The 27,500-nt window shown below is 34.4% G+C and overlaps 1 protein-coding gene and 1 long non-coding RNA gene across 6 annotated transcripts in view; one reads left to right on the top strand and one right to left on the bottom strand.

The window, feature by feature from the left end:
• The window catches only part of LOC106872380 (protocadherin beta-15), a 348,275-nt gene that overhangs the window by 289,214 nt on the left and 31,561 nt on the right, over window positions 1-27,500 (top strand). The gene's annotated exons all lie outside the window — the stretch shown is intronic.
• LOC149132704 (uncharacterized) overlaps window positions 1-27,500 on the bottom strand; it is a 58,946-nt gene that overhangs the window by 22,796 nt on the left and 8,650 nt on the right. For 2 of the 3 annotated variants that reach the window (XR_016244302.1, XR_016244301.1), the window contains exons 2-3: window positions 24,731-24,806; window positions 18,768-19,318 (exon numbers count right to left, since the gene is read on the bottom strand). This is a non-coding gene — a long non-coding RNA (uncharacterized LOC149132704). Of the gene's footprint in view, window positions 1-18,767; window positions 19,319-24,730; window positions 24,807-27,500 lie in introns of those variants that run through there. The other variant, XR_016244303.1, reaches the window with a different exon arrangement.

Below are 27,500 nucleotides of genomic sequence, written 5' to 3'. Positions count from 1 at the left end.
CATTCTCCTTTCAATTCATTCCCCTTTATCTTTTATGTAAACCTCAACTCAGATTGTAAACTGTCTTTGTAATGTTCCCATCATCTGATACCTTATGCCCTCGTGGCAAATAAAGAAATCATCATCATCAACATCAACATCATCATGATCATGATCTTATCATCATTATCATCATCATCATTATTATAATTATCATCATCATCATCATCATCATTGTCATCATTATCACACTGAACTTGGGTTCACAAATCCAGTTTTGATATTCCCGGAAGCCGTTACACTTCCTTTAGATTGCTCCTAATTGACATAATGTCTGTTCTAATAGATTTATATTTGCTATTACATTATTTCATTATCCCATTATCTTTGTTATATATACTATGTTTTGTTATATTGGTATTGTTTGTTTGGTTGTTTACTTTCACTTTCACTTTCACTTTTGAACTTTGTCCATGATTTTTTTTTTTTACACATGTATATACATAATGTCATTTTAACAGTAAATAGCAGAATGATAACTTGAACCAACACTGCTGAAAGACTCATAGTCCAGAGGGTTTTCTTCATGCATCTATGTGTGTGTGTATGTAAGTGTTTCACTGTGTTAATATGTTTGTGTTTGTGCATTTGTGTGAGTGCTTGTATGTGTATGAATGTATATGCATTTATGTATTTGTATGTGTTTTTATGTGAGAGTTTTATAAGTATGTTATGTGTTTGAATATTTGGAGGCATGTGTGTGTGTTTGTATATATGTGTATGTAGCTGTGAATGTATTTGAATGTGTGTGAGTGTGTGTTTGTTTATGTGTGTGGATGTGATAGTATCTGTCTGTATATGTGTATTTATTTGCATGTGTATGTGTGTGTTTTTATGTATTTACATATTTGGATGTATGAATGTTTATGTTCATGTATGCATTTGCATGTGTGTATGTGCATGGATGTATGTGTACTTACATGCATATATGTACTGGTTTATATGTGTGTATAACTAGTTCGGTGTGTTTGTATGTTGTTATTTGTTTACATATTTGGAGGTGTGCATGTTTGCCTGCATGTATATTTTATTATATGCATGTGTGTATTTGTATATGTATTTGTGTATTTGCATGAATGCATGTGTGTGTGTGTGTGTATTGGTATGCATTTGTGCACAAGTATGTATTTGCATGTGTATGTGTGTGTCTGCGTGTGTTTATATGTATTTATGTGGTTGCATATTTGGATATGTATGCTTGTATGATTGATCATGTGCATGTATGTGTTTGTGTATGTATTTGCTTGTATGTGTATGCGTGAATGTATGAACATATGTGTGTGTGTGTGTGTGTGTGTGTGTGTGTGTGTGTGCATGCATATGTATGTGTTTAATTGCATGATTGTTTTATTCATCTGAGTGTATGCATGTGCTTGTGTGAATACATACATATATGAATGAAAGAAAGAGAGGAGAAGGAGGAGGAGGGGAGGGGGAGGAGGGGAGGAGGAGGAAAGTTATGGGTAACACTGTTCATAAAACATTTTTAAAAACATATTTATGGGTTGCCTTTTAGTAGCTAGTGGTAGTGGGGTGAAGGTTAAATTGCATAGTTAAGTGGTATAAACTCAGCAAGTCACACAGTGTATTGTTTGTAGAATATACTCCAAGGAAGGTACATTATTGCAATGATACCAGAAATTTATTTATTAAGATGGTTAGCCATTTAGGGAATTTAGCAAGTCTGTATACATAGCTGAATATATTGGGAAAAAATGAAGCTTTTTACTACATGTTTAAAAAAATTTATTACTCATTGCAATGATAAAACATTTCTATGTGTTTGTGTATACACACACACACACACACACACACGTGTGCACACATATATACATATCAGGTCATCCCTTAAGTTCTGTTCGAATTTCGAATAAAGAAAACAAGTGATCAAATGTCATATTTAATTGAAATTTAATCATCAATGTACTTTCCCTGATTATCTATGACTTCATTCTATCTATTTACAAGCTTTTTAACCCCATCAATGTAAAACTCTTTTGGTTTCAAAGCGAAGAACTCTGAAATGTCAGTTTCGACCTCCTCCTGGCTTGCAAAAGTTATGTCCCCCAAATGATTCTGTAAACTACGAAACAAATGGTAGTCTGAAGGAGCAAGGTCAGGAGAATAAGGTAGATGAGGAATTTTCTGTCAACCAGGCTCTTCGATCTTCTGTGATGTGATCTTTGCAGTGTGGGGTCGCTCATTGTCCTGATGAAACATCACTCCTTTTTGATTCACTAAAGCAGGTCATTTTTTCTTCAAAGTTTGGTTCAGATGATCTAATTGCTGACAGTAGACTTGAGTATTGATTGTTGCATTAGGTGATAACAATTCAAAATGAATTACTCCTTTGCAATCCCACCAGATAGAGAGAAGAAACTTTTTCCCATGAATTTCCCTTCTTGGTTGTGGTTGAGCTTTTCCCCTTTTACCAAGCCACTGTTTACGACGTTTAACATTTCGAGAGAAGATCCATTATTCATCACCAGTCACAAGTTTATCCAAAAAGGGTGAAATGAGTTCATGAAAATGGAGAGAAGAGCAGATGTCGAATCGGAATTTGCGATTGCCTTCGGACAATTCATTATCCAATAATTTTTACTAGCTTATTTGTCTCTTTGTCTTTTCTTCATGGTGCTGTATGAATACTTGATGTAGTTTTAGAGTCAAGTTTTGACTGCTATCTCAAGCATGATGGTATCTTTTAGATACCCTTAATTATAATTTTTAATAATAATTATTACCTATAAGGTTTTTATTCCCATGCTGGCCACTTGATATGATCGGTATTTTAAATAACAATCTTATCCTTAGTTATTTAAAGAAAGTCATGTGGTTAAAAATATATATATATATTCATCTCTCATACCTCATGAATTTATGGTTGTGTGTGTGTGTGTGTGCACGTGTGTGTGTGTGCGTGCACGTGTGTGTGTGTGTGTGTGCATGTATACCTTAGCATTGTACATGCTTACCAAGTATTTGACTTGACTTATGATCTTGTGTTGTCCTGAGATAATGTGAAAGTTGCTTCACACAAGTATATAACAATATAGTCACATTTGTTTCATCTGTTAATAGCAACATATACTATTTGGTGGTAAAATGTTTTGTCATACATAAATCTATGCCTATTCACTGACAATTTACCCTATATCAATTATAATAATGATTCCTACTGTCAGGAATGATGTATCAGAATTTTGTTTTTTTAAGAGGAGTAGTAGTAGGTAGGGAAAAAGAAATTGTTCATATTTTTTTCTGAAGTGGACCATTCACATCAGAGAGTAGATTCATTGTAGATTCATCAGAGAATTGAAATTAAGTGATAGATTCAGTTCACTGAAAACTTATGGCTATAAAACAGCACTTGCCATGTTCCCAATTATAGTAATGATATTTTGCAGGGAACAAATAAGATAAGAAGAACTACACAAAAACAACAATGAAAGATACAAAAGTTACTAACTAGCTAGAGTACACAGTAGTTCACCAAATCAATTGGTATTTATTTTATTGACTGACCCTAGAGTGATCGAAGTTGATCCTTACTGGATTTGTATTGAGAATGTAGTTCGCTGAATCAAATGGAACTTATGTTATTGACTGACCTGAGATTGTGGAAAGTCGATTCTTATTGGATTTGAATTGAGAATATAGTCATAGGTGTAGGAAGTTTGTTTTGTAGTCATAGGGCTCCATGTTCAATCCCACTGTGCAGCACCATAGGCAAGTGTTTTCTACCTTGTAATACCTTATAAGTGGAATTGGGTTGAAGGCATGTTTCTTATTCTTGTTACTTTTTAGAATTGTGACTATGCTTTGTTTTTCTTTTTTTGGTTTTTTTTTTTACATTTTAGAGTTCGATCTCTCCCATACTGGTCAACTTTGCTTAACTCCCTCTGAGGTTCATAAAATAAGTACGAGATAAAAGACTGAAGTCTATTTATACTCAAGTAAAAGACATTAAATGTGGTACTCCAGCATGACCTCAGTCTACATGACTGAAACTGGTAAAAGAAAAGAATATATAACTAACTACTTGAAAGTGTTCAGTTGAATATTTTCCCATTTCTGTAATAACACTGGCTGTGTAGTTGAGAAACTTGGCTTGCAACCATATGGCTTTGGGTTCAATCCCACTGTACAACACATTGAGCAAGTGTCTTCTACTATAGCCCCAAGCTGACCAGTGCCTTGTGTGGGTGCCCATCATAAGTGTGTCCATGTTAGAGAGAAAGAGAGAGAGAGAGTGTGTGTGTGTGTGTGTGTGTGTATGTGTGTGTGTGTGTGTGTGTGTCTTTGTATCTATAGTACCCCAGTGTCCAACTGTTTGACAACCAGTGTTGGTTTCTTAATGACCTTGTAACTCAGCAATTTGGTGAAAGAGACTGATTGAATAAATACCAGATTGAAGTACTGGGGCTGGTTTGTTTGACTAAAACACCACAAGGTAATACCTCACTATGGTTTCAGTTCAATGATTGAAACAAGTAAAAGGTAATATGAGTAAAGTCATTTCTGATTTATTGTTGAATAATGTAACCTTTGATAAAAAGCATCCCTTATTAAAATAATGTGTTGAGGGAAAGTGAATTCATAAAGTAAATTAGTTGTAGACCAAAACTTTCAACATGTTTTATGAAGTAAAGATACTAAAATATCTGGTTTAACATCTGCTTCTCTTCAAGCATTAAATCCAATATCACAAAATAAGGAAAAAATAATAGTTAGCCCTAATAATCGAACATTTTCTTATTGATTATAGATAGTGAAAATCATTTAATAGAATCGATTTAAGGTCTGTAAATAGCTGCACTATCACTATAAAAAATTCCTAATAAAAGAGACAACTAATAAAATTGCTGATAATATCATGTTGTAGAAATAAAAAGTTATGGCCCTTTAATTTGAAAGTGTTAAACAAATTCTACATCAGTTCAATTATAGGTCAGAAAATTATGATGAAACATTACAAAGGATTTTATATGTTAAATTTATAAAATGTGATATTAATCATGCTTCATTCTTTTGAAATGAAGAGTAATGCCACAGTTTTGTTCTCAAATATATTTAAGGTAAAAAGAAAAGTATCATTTAAATGAGGAATTATGGATCATAGTACTTCATAAACTATTTGACCCAAACATTGTAATCTGTGTATCACAGAGAAATACCTTATCCAAACAAAACACTTAAAACTTTTTACAAAAGTAGACACGTCAGTAAATTTCTTTTAGCACTATATAATTGGGTAATAGTTTGACAACCAGCATTGGTTTCTTAACGACCTTGTAACTCAGCAATTTGGTGAGAGAGACTGATTGAATAAATACCAGATTGAAGTACTGAGGCTGATTTGTTTGACTAAAACCCCACAAGTTAGTATAGTTTCAGTTCAATGATTGAAACAAGTAAAAGGTAATATGAGTAAAATCATTTCTGATTTATTGTTGAATAATGCAACTTTTGATAAAGGTATCCCTTATTAAAGTAATGTGTTGAGGGAAAGTGAATTCATAAAGTAAATTAGTTGTTTGAGGAAAGTAAGGAAATTGAGGAGGTGAAAGTGTAATTTTAGTTGGGGCAGATGATAAATATATGTCAAGATGTAAATGTTAAAATCTCAAGAAGAATAAGAGCAGGCTCAAAGTGGTTTGCCTTGATTAAAAATGTACCAATCTCGTCAATACTTCACTTTTATATGCAAATGTGGGCTACTACGAAAAAACAGACACTGGCTATGATACAGAGTGGCCATGGAAAGATCCATGCTTGGAACATTATTGTGGAAGAATATCCAAACTAAAATAATTTAAGAATGGAGTGCAGTAAGTGATATGACTGCAGAATACCAAAAGCAGAAGTTCTTTTGGACTGCTCATGTTTCAAAGCTTATAATTGGCAGAAAGACTCATTCAGTTGTAGATTGGTATCCAAGAGATCAGAAGAGAGCATTTCAAAGACATATATCAAAGTCATGGGGCCCAAAGAGTAGAAGGATTTGCAATGATAGGAAGACTGGAAGTGCATTGTGACTGCTGTTGTATAACAACAATCTACCTTAGCAAATTCCTTCTGACCCATGCAGGAATGTAAAAGTGGACATTAAACAATGATACTGATAATGCAAACACACACGCACACACACACGCACACACACACACACACACACACACACACACACACACACTCACATACACACACACACACATTAATAATAATAATAATAATAATAATAATAATAATCATCATCATTTAACGTCTGTTGTCCATACTGGCATGCATGGGTTGGATGGTTTGACCAGGGCAGGCAAGCCGGGGATGCTGCACCAGACTCCAGTCTGAGTTGGCATGGTTTCTATGGCAGGATGCCATTCCTAACACCAACCACTTTACAGAGTGTACTGGGTGCTTTTATGTGGCTCTGTGTGAGCACTTCTACGTGGCACTGCTCAGGCACATTTATGTGACACTGCACGGGTACTTTTATGTGTGCACCATCATGAGTGCTTTACACCAGAGGGATGGGTCTTAACACTACTGCTGCAGAGTACGGGTCTTCTTGAGTACAGCAAGGCACCAGGCATCTCAGTCTTCTCACCACACTTTTGTCATCTCGCCATATACTCTTTTTTTTTTTTTTTTACTCTTTTTCTTGTTTCAGTCATTTGACTGCAGCCATGCTGGAGCACCACCTTTAGTCAAGTAAATCGACCCCAGGACTTATTCTTTGTAAGCCTAGTACTTATTATATCGGTCTCTTTTGCCGAACCGCTAAGTGTCGGGGACATAAACACACCAGCATTGGTTGTCAAGCAATGCTAGAGGGACAAACACAGACACACAAACACACACACACACACACACACACACATATATATATATATATATATATACGTATCTATACGACGGGCTTCTTTCAGTTTCCGTCTACCAAATCCACTCACAAGGCTTTGGTCGGCCCGAGGCTATAGTAGAAGACACTTGCCTAAGATGCCATGCAGTGGGACTGAACCCAGAACCATGTGGTTGATAAGCAAGCTACTTACCACACAGCCACTCCTGTGCCTATATACATATATATCAATCTAATGCACAACTGAAAGAGCTACTAATAGTTTCATGCTTTGTGAGTGTATTTGGTAGATGGAAAGTGAGAGAAGCCCATCATATATATATATTTGTTTGTGTCCCCCCAACATCGCTTGACAACAGATGCTGGTGTGTTAACGTCCACATAACTTAGTGGTTTGGCAAAAGAGACTGATAGAATAAGTACTAGGCTAACAAAGAATAAGTTGGGTGGGGGCGATTTGCTCAACTAAAGGTGGTGCTCCAGCATGGCTAAAGTTAAATGACTAAAACAAATAAAGGTATATATATATATATATGTATGTATGTATGTATGTATGTATGTATGTATGTACACACACACACAAACACACACCAAATACATGCTTACATAAATGTATGTGTGTGTTTATGAAAAAGAGTGTTGTGTCAAAAGTAGGAAGAAAAATATCTTTGGCATTGACTTTAAGAAATATAAGTTGAGATAAGAGACGGTTCAGTTTTGGTCTCAACAGAGAGAAAGAACGAGAGATAGAGATAGAAAGAGAGAGAGAAATGATAGAAAAAAGAGAATGAAACAAAGAGAGACAGAGAGAGAGAGAGAGAAAGTGAATGAAATGTAATGGAAGATTTGATGACTGTAGTGATACGCACATATATCATGTGAATCGATGATATGTACTGGGCGGAAAAAGTGTCACGAGATTGGAGTTGGAGTGTACACAAAGGAGAGATAGGCTGAAGGAGATCTGGACAAGATATTTAGATCAAATCTTAAAAACATTACGCTTCACACATGAGATGTTACAAGATAGAGAAAGGCACACGAAAATATGCTGTTGTGCAAGTTTATCGTAAAATAAAGCCGGTATGGAAATGTGGTTTGATAGCTAATGATAGTCATAATGATAGTGATAGTGCATATGTCTGCGCGCGCGCGTGTGTGCGTTTGGAGAGAGAGACAGAGGACAGGTAAAGAAGGGGAACAAGAGAAACACATTGTGCTGATATGCCCCAGCGAACACACGTACATACATTTGTGCATTCGATTCCAGCTCCTATCAAAAGCACCGCTGTATAAGCAATTTGATTTTAGTTTGACATGAGTTGTTTCCTCTTGGCTTGTTCGACAGCATGTTTTTTTAAATATCTTCCTAAAACTTTTCAGTTTTTAAATGCTCTTTATAGATTAATCTGTTATCACGATTCCCGACCAAAATTTTCATTTTCTTCACTATTTTATATATTAAATCTACTCTACATTCCACTTGATAGCCGAACATAAGATGAGTTTTATTTCATATTATTTCTAGTACTTGTTTTAACACACACACACACACAGGCGTGCGCACGCAGACACACACACACACACACACACACACATATGTTAATCTAGACTGTCTTTTATTTAAAGCAAATTTAAGAATCACAAGAGAACATTTCCACATAAAGGTAAAGTATTTACAGTAAAAATCGTTTTGATCAAAATTTAAGTTTTGCCTGACGATATAGTCAACCAGTCTGCAGCCCTCTCGCAAAGTTTTAAGTCCCAGGTAAAACGAATTTTACATACACACATGCACGCATGTATTACTGTATTCTTATTAGGAAAGTGAGGAGAGAACCTCTGAATCAGTGGTTCTTAACCGGGGTCCATATGATCGCAGGGGGTCAATCTGCGAGATTTTTTTGTGGGGGTGGGGAGGGTCCATGCAAGCAAAATAATAAACTGGGGATCTGCAATAGTATTTTAGGGATCCGTGAAAATATTTTGCTTCCAATATATTTATTGCAAGAAAGTGAGTTGTTTCAATTATTATAAATACAGCCAGTTAGACCCCACTTTTTACAGCTAGTCTTTATGCTCTCCAATGCCATTGACTGATCACCAATACATCAAGCTGTTCCTGAATAAAGGAGACATGAAAAAAATTGTCAAATATAGCATGAACATCCTATAACTATGCCTACCTTTACACACATCAATGTTTATATCAATATAATTGTGGTAATCAGAAGTTCCAACTTTATATTTTTTACTGTTGTTGTTGTTGCTGTTGTTGTTGTTGTTGTTGATGATATGTAAGCAGTAGAACAACCCTGGAGTACATTGTTCAACATATCCTTTATTTTTATAAAAGTAGAGTATGATTTGGTGGGGAGATTTTGCTGTTACTTCAACCAGATTATAACACTGCATGAAGGTTCATTTCAACTCAGCCTTCTTCGGCTCAGTCATTTTCGACCTAGTCATCTTCAGCTCAGACTTCTTCGGCTCAGTCACATTCGGCTCATCCACATTTGGCTCAGTCTTTATTGGCTTACTCTTCTTCGGCTCAACATGTCTCAGCTCAAGTTTTCTAATCCCAAACTTTCTTAGATCCATCTCTTTCAGCTCAAACACTCTTAGCTCACACTCTCTTAGTTCAAATTCTTTCAGCTCAAGTTCTTTTTGGCTTAAGTTTACCAGTTAATTCATTTCTTGCATGGTGTCCAACAATCACCCTCCTCACCAAGCAAACTTGATGGGGTTGCCAGTTTAGTCACCTATGACCCAACCAGTTGTAAAACCCATGCCAGCAGTGAAAGTGGACATGTATGTGTATATAAATATATATATACACATACATATATATTATATACATATACATACATATATATATATATAGAGAGAGAGAGAGAGAGAGATAGATAGATAGATAGATAGAGAGATAGAGAGATGATGATGGTGGTGTGTGTCTGTGCGTGTGTGTTTGTGTGGTGCGTGTTTGTGTTTTGTCACCCACAATAACGTGACAACCAGCATTGGTTTGTTTACGTCCCCATAACTTAGCAGTTTGACAATAAGTTTCCACTAGAATAAGTACCAGGCTTAAAAAAAAATAAGTATTGAAATCAATATGTTCAACTAAAAGCATCAAAGTGGTGCCCCAGAATGGCCGTCGACCAATGCCTGAAATGAAAGTTTGAAGATAAATTAACAAAATATTTTAATTGGAAAAATGACTGTGGAAAGTGTTTATTTACTTATGAACGCTTTAAAATTACCAGTTTTTGTAACATCGAACGTGAGGAGCGGTCTCAGACAGGTCCAGTGTCAAACTGGTTAATTAGATGTCTCTATTAAGATGGAGTGGAAGAGAACTGGACACAACTGTTACAGTAGTGTCCCTTGTATAAGAATGTAAATTACGTCTACGGTGATTTACTTTGCGATGACTCAATGCTCAAATAATCGTTAGTGATTAACTACTCGATAGATAATTACTCTATAACAGTCAGATAAACGATTAAAGGCAGTCTTTGTTAAGGATAGGGGAATGGATCGCTGATCCCATAGTCTTTAGAACAAATTTTTCAAACAGTCATTGACTTGTGCATATGAGTAAGGTAGGTAACTCTACTTGTCTTAAACTTTCTGAGTGTGGAAACTTGTGATGACTTCAGTTTCCAAAGGGAAATAAATTAGTTTGCTATGAATATTCGATTCTTTGAGCAGGGCCTTTCCTCGTGAAAAAAAACAAATTATTCCACTGTTTTTATATACTAATTTCGGTCACTTCACAGTAAAATCAAGTACAGGAAGTCACAACATGGTTTTTTTATCTGTTAGAAACAATAACCAGATCTCTTTTAGATCATATCCTGTTGTCTGGAAACAAGAAACATTGGTTAATGTAGTCTGAAAAGAGGAAAAAGCAGGATGGTCAATCATGGCAGGAAAGCTTTTAGTCATGGGTCAACTAGATCTAGACTGACTTAGAGCTAAACGATGACAACAACAAAAGTAAAAAATAATTAGTTCTTAATCATGAAACGACAAGGTAATTTCTAAGTAAACACTTAACCCTCTAAAAATAGCAGCCAAAACTTTCTCAGATAAAATCAGTGCCGGCTATAATTTGTATTGAAATATCTGTAGAAATAACCTTAACAAATAATATTCTACAGCTTTGTCAAAGGAAAGAACATGCTGGACAAATTCATCTTATACATTTATCCTTTAACATATTTATTCAGCTTCTTTTAGTTTGAGTACAAGGACAGGATGCTGTTGGTTTTTGTTTTTTTATTGGTTAGCCCTAGGTCAACCTCTGATCAAGTACACCTATGATCGTATGCATTCTAGCTGTGATAAAGTATATACATATGTATGCATGTATATATGTATGTACATACGTACCTACATACATATGTACCTACTTACATACATATGTATGTACATATGTACGTATGTATGTATACATGTACATATGTAGTATGTATGTACTTATGTATGCACATAGGCATGTATGTAAGTATGTATGTATTTTTTTTTCTCTTTTTAATTTAGTGTTAATTTTGACCAGCCACCTGATGAAGGAAAGCATCTTGTTTTGTTCATGTGTTCAATTTTAAGTAGGTCTTGCAGTTTAAAAATTTTTTTTTTATCTCAGTTATCACAATCATTTGTAGCATATAAATTTCGGAATTGCATTCTTACCTGAAGAACCCAAGTTTAGCCATACTTTGCTCCATGATCATTGTTATGTATCATGTTGCTCTGTTAATTATAGGCACAAAAGTGTATATCAGATGTTGGATTTGCATAGTCCTTATCAGTGGTCTATAAACTTTTTCTGTTTCTTGTATAATTCTGACACATTGATTTCCAGAGGGCACCTGATTTCCACAACAGAGGATTAGTTTTGTTTTGTAGTCCAAAACAATAGAATCTTACACACTAACTATTCTGCTTACTCATTGCCTTGAATGTATGCTGAGTAAATTTCCATTATAGCCCTATGCCAACCAGTGCCTTTGAGTGAATTTGGTATTTGAAGCTGTGTAAGTCCATTGCATGTGTGTGTGTGTATTTGTGTATCTTTGTGTGGGTATTTTCCCACTTCTACTGAATGAGGAGCTGTGTCCCCATAACTTTGCAGTTCAGCAAAAATTACCAATAAAATACATACCAGACTTAATAAAATATGTACTGGGATTGATTTGTTTGACTAAACCAGGGGTTTTCAAGCTGTGGTCTGCAGACCACAGGGGGTCCACAAGGACAAGACAGGGGGTCTTATATATGTTTTTTAATCGAAATCTTTTAATTGACAATAAACCTATTTGTTAAATACTGTTAAATGTAAAAATATTTGTTAAATACTGTTAAATGTAAAAATATTTGTTAAATACTGTTAAATGTAAAAATATTTGTTAAATACTGTTAAATGTAAAAATATATGTTATTTTAAGCAAATATTTATGTATAAATTTCATAAGCCTGAAATATAAAGGGGTCCGCAAGTCAAAAAGTTTGAAAACCCCTGGACTAAACCATACAAGGTAGTACCACAACATGGTTATAGTCCTATAACTAAAAGAAATAAAAGATCATTACTGGTTTTTTATTCAAATAAGATGTGAAGCTCTCAGTGAGATAATCTATTGGTGGGAGCTGGTTTTTATTTCTTCTCTCTTAGTAGCATATTAATATTATGTGTTGCCAGAAAAATATGCTCAGTAGAGGACAAACAGAATTTAGTGCAAGCTTTGAACCTGTTGGGGAGTAGTAGATATATAGAGAGAAAACAGTATTGTGTGCAGTCAGCTTAGAATGAAGGGAAATAACTGTGTCGATACTAGCTGCAACATTAGAAAAGACTGCAATTTGCAGCAGATGAATATCGAACACACACACACACGCATGCACATAATTCATGCCTGTGTGTTTACATATATATTTATGTTTGTTCGTGTGTGTGTGTGTGTGGGTGTGTATGTGTGTGGGTGTGTATGTATATATATATATATATATGCATACATACATACATACATACAGTAGAACTTAGGTTTTCGAACAACTCTAATCATGAATAAATCGTACTTTATCTCCTGTCTTTCTCATATTCATTTAATACAGTAGTACCTCGGTTTACAAACGCCTCTGATCACGAAAAAATTGTGCTTTATCTCTCTCTCTCTCTCTCTCTCTCTCTCTCTCTCTCTGTATATATATATATATATATATATGTATATATATATATATATATATATATATATATATATATATATATATATATATATACACACACATACCAGCAAATATATATATATATATATATATGTGTGTGTGTGTGTATGTATATATACATGATGTGTATGTATGTATGTATGTATGTTTGCAAATATGTATAAAAACTTTACCTATTTTTCAACTAAGATAGTAAATTAAGTGGTTTTTTGTTTAACCACAGGTCAACCTTGATCAAGGCAGAACAATGTGTGTGTTTGTGTATGTGTGGGTGTGTATGTTTATGAAAGTGCTCAACCTCTAGAAACAGCCACCACAATCTTCCTCAGATTACATCACAGAATATAATAAGTAGGATATATTGAACTCTCTGGTGTTAGATATGTATATAGACTGTATGGCCATGGCTGGAACACTTGATTATATGGTCTACACAACTAGTGCTGACCTAGCACTAAACTACTCCTACTACTACTACTACTACAATTACTGCTGCTGCCACTGCTGTTGTAGCAGCAGCAGTTACCATCACCACCACCACCACAACCACCACCACCACCACCACTGATACCATTACAACCACAACCACAACTACAACCACCATCACTGATACCACCACAACCACTACCACCACTACCACTGCCCCCACCATTGCCACCACCACTGCCGCCGCTGCCACCACCACTGCCGCCGCTGCCACCACCACCACCAGCACTGTCGCTACTACTACTACTACTACTCTTCACAGCCATGTCTACCTAACTGAGAGAACGTTTATGCAGGTAAGTTTTCAAATCACACAGTAATGTTTAAAAGAAGATTAAAGTACGGAAGGAAACATTGAGAAAAATGTTATCCATGATATACAAAAGAAGAAGAAAAAAGTTACAAAGTGGGTTGATCAAGACTAGCGTTTTTGCTGATTAAAGGTTAAACAACAACAGCAATAGTGGATTTGTATAAAGCTGTTTGTTGCAGTAGAACATCAAAAATTCAGTACATGGGACTTGTAGAAACCTGGTTGCATTTTGCATTTTAAAGGTCTCAGTTCCAGATTTCATTTTATCTTTTATTTTTTACTAGTTCTAGTGCACTAGACTGTGACCATGCTGGGACACCATCTTGACCAGTTTAATTGAACAAAACAAACCTAGCGCTTATTTTTTAAGTTTGGTATTTTATTTGTTCTGTTGGTCTTTTTTGTGGGATTGTTAAGTTATAAGGACTTAAACATACCAGCATTGGTTGTCTGGTGGTGGAGAATAAACAATATAATGACAAATACATACACTCAGAAACCACACACAAACAAACATCCATATGTATGAGTGTATATATATATATATATATATATATATGTTATGAGCGATAGTGGTGTCAGTTAGACCCAGAGGTTTCAGGTAATGCTCAGTAAGTGCTATGGATAGACCACATTTAAGCTCCAGGTTCGGTAGTTATGTGAATAAGGGGTCCAACGTAGGTCATAAATCGGCGTTTGAATATAGGATGTACTTTTCATAATGAGATAAAAAAACCAAGACTGAGTATAATATAGAACATTTATAAATCGAATGTCTTACAGCTGTTTCCAGGATATTTATTATATCCCTTCATCGGAGATGGTATGAGAAGATGATTAAGCAATAGGATGATTACGCACTTGCTCAATGTACCACACAATGGAACTGAATCCAAAACCAAGCTTCTTAACTATACAGCCATGCCTGGTGAAGAAATATTACATGTATTGATGCAGGCATGTTTATATGTTTAAGACTTTGTATTTACTCCCACTGTACAACACCTCAGGTGAGTGTGTATGTATGTGTGTGTTTGTGTGTGTGTATCATTTTTTGTTTTGTTTGTCTGTCACTATTTGACAACAGGTGTTGGTTTGTTTATGCCCCTTCTGATAGAATAAATGCCAGGTTTAAAAAGAATCAGTACTGGGGTTAATTTGACCAACCACCCTCCTACCAGGACTACTACCAACATGATATTGATCAGTGACTAAAACAAGTAAAAGAATAAGAGAATGTAAGAATTGGACAACTCATTCTGGAATTAGCATGCTTTGAACTTATTTCAAAATAAAGAAACTACTAGAAAAAGCTAGGGCGTTTTTTTCCTGTTTTTAAAAATCTTTGTATTCAAAGAAATTGGTACATAAATTGACTGAAAAAGCATATCACAAGTGTTTTAGCTTATAAACAAATCAAAACGTGTAATTTATTGCATATATGTACGACAGACTCTTGAAAATACAGTTTCCAGGAAAATTTTTATCAGCAAATATATAGGTAATCAATAAATGATTGTGTACAGCTAATTAACATGCATAAATGAAATATCTTGAATTCTGTAAGTATCCACTGATAAAACTTGGTATGCTAGTTATTTGTATTAAGCAGTATTTTTTCATTCAATTCCAATCAAATATGCAAATGAGCTAATTATATATTCAAATTTCGAATATGTAAATTAGGCACTATGATTTTTCAAATTTTCGACTGAGTTACATTGCTCAATAAACCTGTTAGATAGTTTGTTCTGTTTAAATAGAATTATATAAAGTTCTCTATTTCAATAAAGTTCATACAAATAGCACTGTGGCTAACTTTCATTTTCCGTCTGCCAAATCCACTCACAAGGCTTTGGTTGACCCAACACTATAGTAGAAGGCACTTGTGTGTATATATATATATATATATATATATATATATATATATATATATATATAAGACCCGACAAGCTGAGTGAGACCTAAATCCAAGGCCTCTGCCAGGGGTGTAGCCAGCCCACTTATGCATGCCCTCCTTCATTGGTCACTAAACTCCGCTTGCGAAGACCTGTGGAGGCAAGTGAAATCAAAATCGAACTTAATTCTATGACTGGCACCTGTGCCCAGCATCACCTTCCTGACACTTGTGCCAGTGGCACATGTAAAGACATTTGAGCGAGATCATTGCCAGTGCTGCTGGACCGGCTCCTGTGCAGTTGGCATGTAAAATACACCATTTTGAGCGTGGCCGTTGCCAACGTTTCTACCTAGTTTCTGTCTAGCAAATTCACTCACAAGATATTGGTTGGCCCTGTGATATAATAGAAGACTTTTTCCCAATGTGCCATGGAGTAGGACTGAACCTGAAACCATGCAGTTGAAAAGCAAGCTTCTTAACCACACAACCAAACTACAATGCAAAAGTACACATACATCATCAATTCAAAAGTATTAGTGAGCTTAATGACGGTTATAATTCTCAACAACCAAATTACTGCTGAGTGATGCTTAATTTGTGCATAAGACCAATAGCTTAGATCTATGGAAAAATAACTACTATAATGTGTCTTATAAGTTCAGAAATATCATTGACTTGAATGAATAACTCTCTTTAGCCTTTTTGACACCATTTCACCTGAGACTGGCTCTATTTCTATTATACAAAATAATTATTCATTTTAAAGTGTTTATATTTAGATTAAAAGCATCCATTATAATTTTATTCAAGAATATTGTTGTTAATTTATGTTTCAAACCAGCTTATCAAAGTTAGTTGTTATTTTATTAAATTCATTCAAATTCTTAATTATTTAAAAAATTAATTGAAGTATTTATACAATATTATCACTGTTATTGTTGTTGTTTCCACTGGCCATCGTTGTCATCATCACTCTCAGCATTGTCATCATCATCATCATTGTAGTTGTTATTGTTGCTGTTGTCATTGTCGTCGTCGTCATCGTCATCATCATCACACTCATTATCATCATCCGCACCAATATCATCATCATCATCTTCATCTTCAATGTTGTTGTTCTTATGTTTGTTTATCCATAGGGTATACACGACTTATTGAAGCAGATTTTCTATAGCTGAACACTTTTCCTTTTAACAAAATTCACTTGTTTCATAATTGAGGTATCTTCATTCCTCTGGTCTCTCACACATCAAAACATATCACTGAACTACCTTACCATTACAATAGAATATAGACATAATCACTGCTTCTGTTCAAATGTTGTTTATGAAGATATGAGAAATCAAAATACAAACACACACACACACATACATCTGTGAACAAATATTCCCATACAGTAATGATTCCACTTATAAAGCATTGGTTGGCTCAAAGTTATAATATAAGATACTTGCCCAAGATGCCATGAAGTAGGAGCAATCCCAAAGCCACATAGTTCTGAAGCAAACATCATAACCATATAGCTAAGCCTACATGTGTATTGGTGTATGTCATTAAAAATACAATCACAAAAGAGTTAAGAAATATACTTTTATAGAATCAACTCTGATTTAATACAAGTTTGGGATCTCTTATTATATACAAAGTTTAAGCCATAGCATAATTTTATTATTTCTATAAGGAAAATTAGACTTAGAGTAGAAAATATAAATACATTCATTGCTATAGCTTTTCTAATGCATAGAATATATTACCTGAAAATAGATGGGAGAGTTGTGCTGTGGCTTCAGGCGAGTGAATATTGATTTCTCACATTGTTACAATTCTTCATATTTATAAGGGAAGTGAAATGAAATTGTCTTCATGCCTTTCTATAGAGTATTAGTGATGTAAATGAAGTGAAAATGGTTAAAACGAAGAATTGAAAAATAAGATATGAATTATTTTTGCCAGGAACTTGCTATCTAGTCTACAAAGCTTTCCTTGCTCGCAATTGGATAAAAGTATTAAAGGTTAGTGGTTAGTTGCAATGACAATGACAACGATGATAAATTCATCCATACATTTGAAGACTGAGAATTATACACACACACATACACTATATATATGTGTGTGTGTGTGTGTGTGTGTGTTATTTTCTTTTTCTACCGAAAATATTTCATGGCGAAGTTTTATAGATACATCAAAATTGAGAACCAGCAGATGTTTATTGATCCTGTGTTAAATCTTATGTTATGTTAAAACATCACTAATGCCCTTGAGAAAGGCATCTATGTCATACAATCATATATTTCTTATTTTAACAATCCAAGGCCTTGTGTCTACATTAAAAAAAAAGAGAAAAAAAAAATCAATAATTTTTACCTTTTGTTCAAAGTGTTTTTAGACAAATATTTTTACTTCAGATGAAGCTACCTTCTCAATGAATAATGAATTTATTTTTCTTGAGTTCTTTAAATTCTTATAATATTCATGACTTAGAGTATTGCAATTGATAAACTGGGTTATAGTGTTAAGAAAGTCACTTTCACGTGTGGAAATCTCTCAGGTAATATGTAGATTCATTAGTATTTGGCAGTAAATGCGATTGAAAGCTTTTGTGACTTGTGACATAGAAAGGACTAATGTTACTAGATACAGCATTTGCAATGTCTTTCTATGTTGGATCATTGGTAGCATCTAGAAAGATATTTGTATTAATAGAATTTATAAAATAAAATAAGCTTATCTGCTGCGAAGTAAAAAGTATTTCAATGTCTTAGACAGGGCATTTCTTTGATAAAAGAACACAAGAATATTGGGGAACATACTTTGATACTATGCACAGACAAAAGCTGTGCTAAAGTTGTTTATATAGGTGTCTTAATCATTATTGAAAGTTGAACAAACAAAAAATGCTAAAATATCAAGAACTTACTAAAATAATTTAAATGCAAACAAAAGATATGATTCATTTATTGAAAACAAAAAGATTAATTTTTGAGTAAAAGATTAGTTGAATCTTTTACTCAAAAATGAGTGGGTGCTGAAAAGTTTCCAGCTTTAAGGGTAATGTGAAAGACCTGGTTGAGGGCCTGATCTTTTGAGTTCTTTTACAGGGCTTTGAAAAACTGAAGGGCCGCTGCAACAAGCGTTTCAATCTGAGAGGTGAATATGTTAAATAAAATCATAATTAAGTGATCCTCCTGTCGTCGTCGTCGTCGTTTAACGTCCGCTTTCCATGCTAGTATGGGTTGGACGATTTGACTGAGGACTGGTGAAACCAGATGGCTACACCAGGCTCCAATCTGATTTGGCAGAGTTTCTACAGCTGGATGCCCTTCCTAACGCCAACCACTCAGAGTGTAGTGGGTGCTTTTACGTGTCACCTGCACGAAGGCCAGTCAGGCGGTACTGGCAACGGCCACGCTCAAAATGGTGCATTTCATGTGCCACCCGCACAAAAAAAAAAAAAAAGCCAGGAACTTTCCAGCACCTCCTTCTATGTATCCTAAAAGAACCATAAAATTTACATGGACTATGAGAATATTAAATAATTTATTAAGTACACTAATTTGTTCAGTACACTTCCAACTTAAATACTCAGAACAATAAACAGACCTTAGTTCAGCTCTTTGTGTTGCAATATAGTTTTAGCAAGAAAGGTTAAATTTAGTTCCTTACTCCCTTATTGTACATCATCAGTCCAATACTGCCTTACTACAGTTAACATTTAGGACATTATTTACCTGTCTGCAACATATGCTATGGTTCAAATATTACTAACATTGCAAGGAAAACAAAGAGAGAGAGAGAGAGAAGGGGGGGAGGAATTGAGGGAAAGAAAAGCATAATACAATAGCTGCAAATAAGTGTACTCCAGTTCCACATATGTGTATGTCTGTATATGTGTGCATATATGTATGTATGTATGTATGTATGTCATTATTCAGTTTTATTTCAAGATTTCTTGCCAATACAGAAAGAGTCGGTTTCTAACCTAGATCCAAGGCTCCTTCATGGGAATTTCAACATCAACAACAGGGTATTTTTGTATGTATGTACAGGGTGACCCCCCCCCCCCACCAAAAAAAAACAGAAGCCACAAATCTTTGCATAAAGCTGTTTGAATAAATCAATGCAGAAGGATAGATCATGATGAACAGTGGTTCCAGCAAGACAGGGCCACTCCCCACGCATGAAATAACTCCCTAGCCTGGTTGAGAGACTGATCAGCAGGAAGTCTGACATTGAGTGGGTACTGCATTCATCAGACTTGAACCCCACCAGATTTTTCCCTTTCGGGGTATCTCAAGGATAATGTTTACCAGAACAACCTTCAAATGATTGATGAACTGAAGGCAGAAATCAGGGAAATCCTCAAAGAGGAACGTGTTCGAGTAATTGACAATTTTGCTTGATGTATGCAAGTGTTTGTGCAACATATGCCATTTGGAGTACATTTTGAAAAGAACATGATTTTTATGCAAGGAGAATGATTGAACACGGACCGAAGTTTAAGTCCAGCAAATTTCTTGAAATTTGCTGAACCTTTGTAGGATTTAATCAAATTTTTATGGCTTCTGTTTTTTGGGGAGTGAGGGTTCACCCTGTATGTATGTATATGTGTAGGTTTGTAGGTTTCGTTTTATGTATTCTCAAGTATATAGTTGCAGGTCTAGATATGCTCATATATACTTAAATGATAAACTTGTGGAAAGTTTTACTGGTTTTTATAATTCCAGGTATGGCTTGGATTTGTAGTCTTCGAATCAGTTTTCTCCTTTCTGGAAGCCTAATTTCTCAAGACGTGTATGTATGTATGTATTTATATATATATATATATATATAATTATATATATATATATGCACATAGATAGTATATGTGTGTGTGTGTTATATATATGCATATATATAATATTTATATGTGTATATCTCTTTCTCTCTCTCTCTTTCTCTCTCTCTCTCTCTCTCTCTCTCTCTCTCTCTCTCTCTCTCTCTCTGTATATATATATATATATATATATATATATATGAATTAATATAAACAGCTTATGTGCAATGTGATACCATAAAGGAAAGATTCAATCATCACTACTAGCAATGTAGGTGTGTCAGCAGCCTTAGTCATGTTATATATATATATATATATATATATATATATATATATATATATATACACACACACATACACTCACACGCACACACACTCACACATACACACACATACATACACACATGCACACACACACACACATATATAAAGAAAGGGAGATAGAGAAAGGTAGGAGTAGGTAGATTTGTAGAGTGAAAGAGAGAGTGACAGAGGGAGAGAAGAGCTGAGTTTCTTCCTATCAAATTCCATTTTTTTATTGCAAGCTCATGTCAATTGACTCATAGATTGATGCAATGGCTGTGATACTGTTATGAAGAGTCATCGGTGAAACCCATGTGATTGAGAGAAAGGCTACTTGATAAATATTATCTGCTGTAATTTGGGGTTATTGAAAAGGAAATAAACTGAGTTAGAAAAAGTTGATCAGTCGAAAAGAGATATAAAAACAGTAATAATTGCCTGCAGATCAATATATTACAATCAAACTGACTTAAACTTTATTGGAAATTATTGAGATAACATATTTTACAATTTGAAATGAAATATTTTGGGAAAAAGAAATATTTAATCTTCCTAAATTAACAAAAAAAAAAAAAAAAGTGAAAATGAAAATAAAAATGATATATTCCAAATAAGAATGAGATAACAGATAATTCAGTATAAAATATTCTGGTGAAATGAGAGATAACTTTTAAGTCGAAATAAAATATTCTTATGGGGAGCTGGCTTGACACGGAAATTTCCAATGAAATATTTTAAGGGTTTAGATAACATTTCGTTGCATGTGAAAGGAAATATTAACGAGAGTGGTAAGGTAGCAGATTCTTATATAGAAAACAAAATAATTTAGTGATGTGAAATGACGACGCTAGTGTTTGAAATGAGATATTCCAGATGAATAAGATAAGTTTATTATAATTGAAATAGAGTATTTGGTGTAATCAGATGATAAACTGTTTTGAAATTTAATATAAATATTTCTGTGAAATTAGATGAGATAAAGAATTTTGTTTCCCTGTTTTATGATGATGTCGATGATGATGATGATGATGATGAAGATGATGATGATGTGATGATGATAGTGGTGGTGTTGATGGTGGTGGTGCTGATGGTAAAATAATAATAATAATAATAATAATAAAGGCCTGTGTTGTGAGAATTCATTCCTCATAATTATTTGATACGTTGACAATGACAGATTATCTTTAATAAATTTTTGACAATAAAGTAACATTTGTTCCATGTCAATCATTCTTAGAAGTTAAAATAATCCTGGTTAATGTTATTTACTTACTTTTCAGATAATAAACAAAGAAATTCATCAATGTTATATTTGACAATAAGGTTACAAATTATCACTGACAGTTGAAGAGGATTAACGGGGATTAGAACAAAAAAATATTAGATGGTTATGGAATTATTTCGATCTTTATTTTTTTCCTTTCCATTTCTTAGAATATATATTATATTATGTTCCATTATAATAATATTTCAGAGAGTTAGGCTGTAAAATTAATAAGTATTGTCAAACTATATTTTATTTAAGATGACAGAACATCAATTCATGACTGCAATAATTTTACTTTACACTTCCACTGACTGACAAGCCAGAACTACTTACAATATTTTAGATGATTCAGACCAAATACATTAACTCAGATTTTCGGTTTTTTAATATTTCAACAAGAAAATGAGGATAGAGTAAAATTGCATTTTAGCTCAAGATTGAACCTAACTTCTAAACATCAATGTTTCATTGATTAAAATTACCGTGCAGTATTTTGAATATGTACATAATACAATATAAACATTGATGTATTTAGTTGTTGGTGATGTTGTTATAGTTGTAGATGTTTAGTCCTATATGTAATCCAACATATGAGCAAAAATATTTCAGCTGTGCCTGACCTGTCCTTTATTTAGACATAATTTACATGGGACTACACTATCTAATGTGTTATTCCTTTAAAAACTCTTAGAAGTGATTTTGAGAGAAATTTAGTTACAACTTCTTGCAGATTGAACAACTTACATACTGGCCCCTCACTTTGTCTCTCATCTTAGGTTGAAAGGAAGCAGAAAAATACAAAGGTATATTTCACATTTATTTTTGTCTTCTACTGGTTTCAGTTAAAGGGCTGTGAACAAGTTGAGGGCACCACCTTCAAGGATTTTCTTAGTTGATATCAACCTCAGTATTTTGAGTGGAACTTAATTCCTTTTTCTTGAAAGAATCTAAATAATAAGTGAATAATGATATGAGGGAAGGAGCCAATGAAACTTTAAGTCAAACTGTTATCAAACTATATATATTTTCGGTAGTTTCAGCTCAGAGCCATGCTGATGCACCACCGTTTTGCTACACTGTTATTACTGAGAGCCTCCTCCAATATATGGCACTTGGTGAAGAATAGAGTTTGATGTAGCTACCCTCATTTGCACCTCATGCCATGAGGTAGGTTCATCTGGGACTCTCGACAGGAAGAGGTCCAGCTTTGATTTAAAAACACCTACATCTACTTTGTGCAGGTTCCTCAGGCTCTTTGGGAGAATATTAAAAAGCTGTGGGCCCCTGAAACCCTGGCTGTTGCAGTAACTGGTTCTGAAGCATGATGGCATTGCTGGGATCTTTGGCACTATGCAGCGTTGTCCCGTTCTGGCATTGGTGTAGCTTTCAATGCCAAAATTTAGCACAATTCCTTCAAGGATCTTCCAGATGTATATTACGGCATACCTCTCCTGCCTTCTCTCCAGGGAGTAGAGTCTTAGCTGTTTCAACCTTTCCCAGTAGCTGAACAGTTGCAAAGAGACGATCTTCTTTGTGAGTCTTCTCTGGATTGCTTCAAGGTCCATTGTTAATTTCACACTGGTGGGTGACCATAGCAGTGAGCAGTAATCGAGGTGGCTGAGGGCGAATGTCTTCCAGAGGACCATCATGGTTTCCTTATTTCTGGTTCTGAATGTTCTCAGGATCCATCCAGTCAGTCGTCAGCACTTTGTCGCCATCCTGATGTGTGTGTGTGTGTGTGTGAGCCTTGTGCCAGTAGCACGTAAAAGGCACTATCCGAACATGGCTGATGCCAGTGCCGTCTTGACTGGCTTCCGTGCCGGTGGCACGTAAAAAGCACCATCTGATCATGGTCGATACCAGCTCCTCTGGCCCCTTGTGCCAGTGGCATGTAAAATGCACCCACTAGACTCTTGGAGTGGTTGGCATTAAGAAGGGCATCCAGCTGTAGAAAAACTGCCAGATCAGATTGGGGCCTGGTGCAGCCTTTTGGCTTCCCAGACCCCAGTCGAACCGTCCAACCCATGTCAGCATGGAAAATGGACATAAAACGATGAGGATGATGAATGTTTACACATACATACATAGAAGCAACCAGGTTTTCATATAGTTTCTATCTATGTGATATCCCTTATATGGTATTGACCAATCTCAGACAATTGCTCAATGGTATTTGTCCAAAGTACTAGATGTGCTGCAGAACTGAAAGGAAACCATGTGCTTCAGAAGCAAACTTCTTTACCATGTAGCTTGCTTGCATTTAGCAGAAATTAAATATCTGATGGTACCAGGTGAATTTTTGGTTCTTCCATTTAAGTGTAAGATCTAACTCTTCATTGCAAAATGAAGATTCATGAAAATGACAGAAACAGATAGAAGGATATAAGACTAAAATAGGAACTTATCGATCATTTTTTAGAATTATACTCTCTTTTTTACTCCACGTTGCTCCAGCCTGACCATAGTCCATTAACTGCAACAAAGGGAAGAATGAAAGACAAAAGTAGAAACTCACTCACCTTACATTAAAATTATGTTCTCTGTTCTTCTCAGTCATTATAACAGTGGTGCTCCAGCATGTCCACAGTCCAACGACTAAAATCAGTAAATGAATATCGTCAGAGAAAAACATATCACTTGTGAACAAAGGCAACACTACCATTATTTCACAGTGAGCCAGGGAAAACATCACCTTGCTATAAATCTCAAGTTTCAAAATCTTATGCAGATATTTAAATTTATAGTGACATCTAACACCTGCTAGGATAAAATAATATTATGGAAATATATTAAAAAGAAAAAGAAAACACCTTGGAAAAGAACAATGTTGTTTTCTTACTCAGCATTGATGTATTTTTTTTTTTATATTTATGTTTTGTTCATTTATGAAACAGTGAAACATTTATAATATATTAGAATGTTTCCTTATTATAAATACATATATATAAAGATATGTGTGTGTGTGTATATATATATATATATATATAAAGGAATCAATGAATGAATGGAACTAACATTTAGAGTGATGTAAATAACATTTAGTGCGTGTGTGTGTGTATGTTAGGGTTTGTGTGTCTGTGTTTGTATTTAGATGGATGTATATGTATATATGTGTGTGCATTTAAGTGTTTTATATGTATGCATTTGTGTGTGTGTGTCTATACATACACACAGAATGAAAGAAATAGATAGGCAGATAGCTATCCACATGAATGTGTGTGTGTGTGCATGTATGTGTGCATGTATGTGTGCATGCATGTGTGTGTATGTGTGTGAGTATGTGTATGAGCATGTTGTGTGTGTCAGTGTATATTTGTGTATATCTGTGCATTAGTGGGGAAATAGTTATATTTTTTGGTAAATGTTTTTTTAAGTTGATCTGGTCAGTGATTTCCAAAAAGAGTTGCCAAAATAATATTCAAACACTAAAATGAATCTAATCCTTCTATGTTGAACACACATGTAGAACAAGTAGCTTATAGTCACATTCCTTTACCGTTTAAATGTAAACTGACTATATCCAGCCAAAATATTCTGCCTGTTTAATGGCCAAACTGATCTGATCCAGCCTCTCCTACTTACCCTACAATGTCATTCTAAAAATAAACAATCACATTATTGAAATCTCAACGGTATGAGGTAATGAATGTTCAATTCCAAACAATGTGAATAAATAAGCATTTCAGTCAACAGAGTGATATGAATGCTAAAGTGTTAAAATGAGCAAAGCAAATCTGATAAAATGTTCGTTAGTCCTTGGGGCATAGACTTGGGGGTGATCAAACTCGTGTAACAAAAAATTTGATTGATAGATACTATGTGGAAACTCATTGGAAGGACTGTTGCTATACTTGGAAGAATAGATTAGATATAATCCATGAACCAGTTCAAAGGATTCAAGGATTTAAAGTTATAAAGCATAAATACTGGATATAGAAATTTTTTGCTAAATGTATTTCGCTTTGTGTCTGAAGGCTTGTGGATGTTTCATAAACTCCTTAACACTACTGTGCTAGTACGATGCTCACCAGATGCTCTGTCAATTCTAATTCTCCTTTTTGCCAGCTAAGTTGGCTGGAGGAGCATGAAATAAAGAAGTGCCTCAACGAAGCACACATGTCTTCTAGACTGAGAATCAGACCTACAGCATTATAATCGAGAGCCCAGTTGCCTAAGCACTAAGTTATGCATCTCCTCTGAAAGTTTTGGCCTTTAACTAAAATATTTGTTTAAATATCCATTTTTATGATATAATCTAGTTCTTTTGGTGTCTGATATCTTTCTGATATCAGAAAATCAATTGCAGACTGATAAATAAAAGCTAATGTTTTATAAACTTATACTTAGTAAATAAATACTAACTTCCATTTTCAACATATAAATTACAGAGAGACATGTGAAAAATTATTAGTGGTTTGTGTGCTCTTTAATTTTAAAGTGGTGTCATCATAATCATCATCATCAAACAGGAAATTTGAGCCAAGGTGGAATCCTGTATATGGTCACCTTATTTCTAAAAACAATAACCAAATCACTCTCATATCACACACTGTTATCATTTTAGAAATACATTGTATGATGTTATCATAGATAAAACATATCTGAAAAACTAAAAACAAAAACAAAGAAGACAGTATATTCATAGCTGTATTGCCTTTGATCATAAGTCTGCTTGATCAGAGCTGATCTCGAACTAAACTATAACAATATGGTTATAATTTTGTGGACTATTAACATTATCTTCAGAAATGGAAAATGTTTCATATCTACATCTCTATTATGTTTCGAGTGTGTTTTATTTCAGGTTATTGTCAGGTTTCTTATTTTTATATATCTGTACATAATACCAGACTGTATTCAAACTTGGAACCTATATTTCTAAACTAAACGTCATGTTCTTATCCATTTGGCCACTAAGGCATGTAGATATACACAAACAGAAATAGGATACCTGAGGATGATCTGGGAACAAATTGATTGAAACACAGTGTAGACATTAATTTTAAAACATCTTTTTATTCCACAGATGAGGTTAATAGTCCAAAGAAATTATGATTGTATTATCAATAATGCATTGCAGATATTCAGATTTTTAATTAAACAACAATGATTGAAGGCTCCTTAACACGCACACACACACACACACACACACACACACAAAAACAAAAAAACAGATTGCTAATTCAGGCCTTATTATTCTTACAAAAAGTGAATTTCATGACACATAGAAGTGTAATCAATGTTTCCTTTCATCTATAAAATTGGTTCATAGCTCTCTCTCCATAACAG

This window comes from Octopus bimaculoides, chromosome 14 (genome assembly GCF_046866305.1).
Source record: "Octopus bimaculoides isolate indiv1 chromosome 14, ASM4686630v1, whole genome shotgun sequence".
NCBI lineage: Eukaryota > Metazoa > Mollusca > Cephalopoda > Octopoda > Octopodidae > Octopus > Octopus bimaculoides.
This window is presented reverse-complemented; position numbering and strand designations above follow the sequence as displayed.